This window comes from Amblyomma americanum, chromosome 1, assembly GCF_052857255.1.
Source record: "Amblyomma americanum isolate KBUSLIRL-KWMA chromosome 1, ASM5285725v1, whole genome shotgun sequence".
Classification (NCBI taxonomy): domain Eukaryota; kingdom Metazoa; phylum Arthropoda; class Arachnida; order Ixodida; family Ixodidae; genus Amblyomma; species Amblyomma americanum.
In genome coordinates this window covers 502,135,326-502,140,886 of record NC_135497.1, presented here as the reverse complement: position 1 = coordinate 502,140,886, position 5,561 = coordinate 502,135,326, and the positions used below count along the sequence as shown (strand labels likewise).

Below are 5,561 nucleotides of genomic sequence, written 5' to 3'. Positions count from 1 at the left end.
CATCGACGCGATGGCCTGCTGACCCGGATCGTCATCGCCGCTGCGACGACTCCTGTGTGCCAGCTCCGAGCTACTGCCGACGTGGTGCAAAGAGCTGCCGCCTTCACCTGTCCCTGTTCGCGGCCATCGACTGCGGCAGGCGGCGTATCGATGCCCTGAGAGTCCAAGTAAGCAAACTGCTCGCAAACCTTGGTTGTCTGTTAGGCCAAGTCAGTTAGCTATTGATAGGACTCTCCCTCTGTTTTGTTTGCATTGTATGTATGAGCGGTATTTACGAGTTCTGCGTCGTATAAAATGTGTCGTTTGCAACCGCCTTGCTTTACTGTTCTACATGTATTATTCATTTTTCTTTTCCAGATAGCTGCCGTGTCTTCGTCACCTCGAGGCTCTCCCCTCTTTGAACCCAGCACTTCAGTATCGGAGCCTCAACTCTCCCGTTGTTTGAGTACGCTTTCTCAATAAGCATTTCTTACTTTCGTTTTGACCTCCTTATAGTTACGTTTTATTGCAAAGCTCATTGCAAATTCTTTTACTTGCATTGGTTTCTTTTCATTTACTCAGCGATAGCTGTTTGCGTGTTGTCCTGTGATGCACGCACTCCCTTGCACCCATGTGCTCTACACACAACTTGCATAGCCGCCATACTAAACCTGAGGCGCAAAATCCTCTTATGCACCATAAAACCCCGGTCCAACTAAACACCCTTAATCCCGACACCCGCACCCGTTGACCACTTACTGTACCCGGCTACTCCTACATACTTCACGCCGGATTACTACACCCGCTTATGTCCCTAGACATATGTTATGGATGGATGAGCGATCGTGCGTGACTCGTGCCTACCGTACCCCACATCCCTACCCTTTGCCACAGGGTAAGCATCCGGTCACTCGTTGCCGGCCGCACACGCAAAATATCCACGATATTCGTCTTACACCTAAAGGGCAAATGTCAGAGAATTTAATTATTTGGTGCAGAACAAATTTGTTAGGCCAATAGTAATATTCGTTGGATGCTGTCGGCATGCGCGCGCAACTTGCTTGTTTGTGCCGTTTTGTTTACGTTGCCTTTTGTTTCTGCAGGTAGGCCGGCTCTTACTTTCCCGTTCAACACAAGCCAACTGGACGTGCTATTTTGTGAATCGGGACTGGCACAAAATACTTAATTTTGCTGGGTGGCTGAGCAGTTCGGTGCATGCAACTCTGCTGGCCAAATATTTGGAATTTCGCTACGTTCTTCGCTGCATAATAATGAAGATAATTTTTACTTGAACATAAAATGAAGTGCCCATAAGGCGATGCGCGATGCGGAAGAGGAAAAGAAAAACGCGCGCGAAATGCGCCTACCAGCTGTTCTAGTTTGGTTAATCACTATGATTGAGATAAATGGTTGATATATTTATTTTATTGCCTATCACAGCGCACGCGCATCCCAAAAACAATGTATGTGCAGCACCATCGCTCACATGCAAATACTCACTCGTGTGCAAGAAACATTTCGACTACTTTTATTCTTAGAAATTTTTTACATGTCACACGTCGGAACAATGAGGCGATTATTGATCTTGTCTCACACGCGTCTGCATAACGCAACTATTGATGTTAGTCTCCAAATTAATTTTTTGTTTTACCTGACTGGTGGAGGGCTTTACTGACAAAAAAAAAGATGAAAAGGAGTTTCGTTAGCTCGTCTCAACATTTCCAACAAAAGCATTCCTAACAGGAACGAGTGTATGAACGCAGTTTTTCGCGAACTGGAAGATTTGACTACAATAATTTCTCATCTACAGGCTTGTATTTTTTTCTATTTACTTTTTTGGTATCGTCAACTGATCGATGTGAGTGAATGAAAACCTTTCAAAGAATTTGCTGCACATTGAACGGATGGACCATTACTTTCAATATTTCCATTATAGTACCTTACAATTTACCAATATTAATTTTTCCCCCAATAATGTAAAACACGTCTAGGAAATATCTAGCATTCCACTGACAGCTCTTGGCCATTTGTGTTAGAGAAATATTCTGGCTAATATTCCTGTTTCGTTTTTTATGGCAGCCCTCGACCGAACAATAAGTTTCTCCACTCTTTGAAAGTCGCGGAATTCCAGCCATGACTCACAACGAGCGGCAACCCCTCTTTTGTGCATTTGCGAGCAGGACGGCACGTGCTCACAATGAGAGAAAGAGCGCCAGCGGTGCGAAAAGTACGCGTACCAGTCGAGACGTTGCTCACTCAATGCGCGCCTCTGGCGACGTGCCCGGACAGAAGTTCGGAAGTGACCGCCAGGGGGAGAGGCGCTACGCGTGCTTCGCCCGCTTTCTGTATCACCGAAATCACGTGACGACCATGATGCTCTGCAGCGCGAGCGAACATCGGGGTTGTTAAGTGGAAGCCCACGGGGCCGATGCCCCCCCCCCCCCCCCCCCCCCGCACCTGTTACCAGGAGCGATCATGCCCGGGGAAGGGGGGGGGGAATCGAGGAATGTACGTCGAGGCGTGACGCCCGCTTAGGGTGAGAGCTGCGCATTCCACTGGGCTCGCGACAGCCCACGGGGAGTCGAGGAATGTACGTCGAGGCGTGACGCCCGCTTAGGGTGAGAGCTGCGCATTCCACTGGGCTCGCGACAGCCCACGGGGCCAATGCCCCCCCTCCCCCCCCCCCCCCCCTCCCGCACCTGTTACCAGGAGCGATCATGCCCGGGGCGGGCCCTGGGCTCCGCCCACTAGTACATACGATGCATTTGCTTTGCTATTTGTCCAAATTGGGCGAGAGCTAGATTACTCAAGCTCCGCCCAATTATCGAAGGGCTTAAAACCTGCGGGAAACGACGACTTGGGACGAGCGCGCCGAGTCTCAAGCTCGGCCGTTTTTAACAGCCTTTTTTAAACAGCCTTTTTTTAAACTGCCTTTTACTCACCTGCCTTTTTATGTCAGTGCCGTCTTTAATAAATAAGTTTTGCTTTGAGAAGTTGGAACTGCTGCCCCAACCGGCAACGTGTCGCCGGACGAAGACCTGAAGTACTCTTCGTACTGCTAAAAGACGTCCCCATCCGAAGGAGAGCAGGGAAGTTTAACTGGGGTGGTGCTATGTCCTTTAGGAGATAGTCCGTGTACACATACACGCGAAGAAAAAACACCGTTTATAGCCAGTGACACGGCTCATAACTATATTGTTTAGATTTCTTCAGCCTTGCCAGAAACTGAACGTAGAGAGAGGAGTACCTAGTCCGCTTACGCCAAAGCAGCACCACAGTGCACACAGTTGCAGGAAATAAAAATTGAGACACCCGCGTTATCTCGAACCGAAAGTAAAGCTGTGCAGTTTCAGGCCGCTGTTTTCCCAAGCGCATGAGTCAACACATGTGTGCGTCACATTGGCATGGTTTTGCGATCTGGCCTCACTTTGTTCGCGTAGTCAAAAATCGGCTCGCTCACCTAGTTATTCATGCTCAATAATTTTGCCATAAGATTGGGTCCAGACTTGTTGCGGCTCATACAAGTCTGTGTTTTCTATCTCAACTGACATGCACGTTCTCTGTCGGCATTGATTAACACGTGCTTTCTCCCTTCCCCGCTCTGCTCTATTCCTATCTCTTAACAGTACTTTTTTTATTTAATTTCTCCGCTGTCCTGCCCTTGATTCAAGTTCAATCCTTCTAATGAGATAGCGATAGAGTAGTCACCGAGTAACACCGCATATGTCAGGTGCCACGAAATTCTTTTATTGGTCCGGAGTGGTCAAGTGAAATTGTGACGTCATCACAACCTGTTAATTGTGGCAGGTGGCAGTTTTATGAATGATTGGTCGAGAGAAGTCACGTGGCCTTTTGATGTCATCAGAACACGCCCACCGGGTGGAGAGCAACAGAGATAAAGAATCGGAATCGGAATGAGAAAAAGGTGCGATAAGTGCAAACCTCTGCGCTACACGTCCGAATATGGTGATGGAGCGACAATTTCAAAAGAAACTGCCGCAGAGAAACAGAAATTGATACAGAAACCACGACGATTGTGAAATCATTGCAATCGCATTCCACTCGGTAACATTAGTGTCCCCATAGACTTCGTTACCTTGCATGTTTCTGCCCCATAGGATGGTATCGTTGAGATGCAGATTTTTTTTTTCTTGAGGGGTACTGGTGAGCTGCATTTGATAGTAAGCTAAACAACGAGAAGCTTTCCTGAGCCCAACAGCATGCACAATCGAACGCCAGCCGAGTTCTCGGATGATGAACTTCTCCTTATTCCTTTGAACAGCAGGAACAGTGTTAGCGAGCTTGTACGCCTTGGACAATTAACAGCTGGACGCCCCCTCCAGCTGTAGTGAACATTGTGCTGTGCGCATGTTTTTATTGCTGCATCATCAACTAATCACGCGCGCAACCTGTACATATTTATTATTGTGTAAATAGTTTTTGATTGTATTACCTCTCCCTCCTATCCTCTGTATCTGTACTCTCACCTCTTTCATTTCATTTCTCCATTCTGCCAGCTATCCTTTATTTCCGCTGCGCCAGCTCAGGTGCTTCAATACCGATGGCAGATGCCGGGACTAGCAAATACCTTTTCCTTCCTTTTTCTTATTTGAATAATCCACTTTCTACTACTACTACTTGTACGCCCACCACAGCTGAAGGTTGCAGGGAAGTTGGCGGTGCTATGAATTGTTTGCGGCCTCAGGGTTCGCGATAAAGGAATGCCCATTGTGTTTTTTTTTCTGCCCTCCCTCCGACAGCAGAGAAGGGGGCGAGTCACGGGATAAGGGGAGCCAGACAGCGGAGAATTCCGAGAATACGGGAAAGGTCAACCACCCTCCAGGAACATAGACGTCAGGATGCATCCCATTGTGCACCTTCTTGCCGCGAGGCGGGCGCATGTGGTTGGTGAGAGCCATCATAGTCCGCTTAGCATCGCATGGCTTTTTTCACATGTCTGTGGCGACGCTGCTCAAAGTGTAGGGTGTCTCTGGCGCTAGTTGACAGCTTCAGGCGCAGTCAACAAGACATTTTCCCGCTAGCTGCAAACATGAATAATGACACGTCGTTGCCACGAGTCAACCTCAGCCCGCATGAACAGGGGAGGGAGACGCGAGAGACGACCTTTGTACGCGAGTTTTTGTCCGTCCGTCTACTGATGACAGTTTGTGAGAAAGTGCGCCTTGAGGATAGGCCTTTCTTCGAGACTGGGTTTGCGAGAGGTTGAAACAACCCGCACCCGTAAGAAAGCGACACTTGGCAGCAGCGGCAGCAACCAGCGCACACGTCTCCTGAATTACTGCTCCACGTATTTGCAGGCTACCCGACGCCTGTCATCTGTACGCGACAAGGTGACGAGCCCGTCCACTGAGCACGGTGCCCGACATCTGTACGGGGCAAGCTGCCGAGCCAGAGGTGCACGACGAATAACATCGATCTCGGACAGCGTTAGAGAATCCTGCATAACGCCGAGCCTCACGGTGAAAAGCACGAACAATCGTCAGCGGTATCACCGACACCGTCCGGCGAATTTTCAGCAAGGGGCGTTTCCTTGGCATTGGCAGCAGCGGCCGCAACCAGCG

General features: G+C 48.9%; 1 long non-coding RNA gene across 1 annotated transcript; it reads left to right on the top strand.

The window, feature by feature from the left end:
• LOC144106013 (uncharacterized) lies at positions 1-1,296 on the top strand. The gene is made up of 3 exons (XR_013308915.1): positions 1-167; positions 358-445; positions 1,083-1,296. It is a non-coding gene; the product is annotated as an uncharacterized LOC144106013 (long non-coding RNA).
• The last annotated feature ends 4,265 nt before the right edge of the window (positions 1,297-5,561 follow it).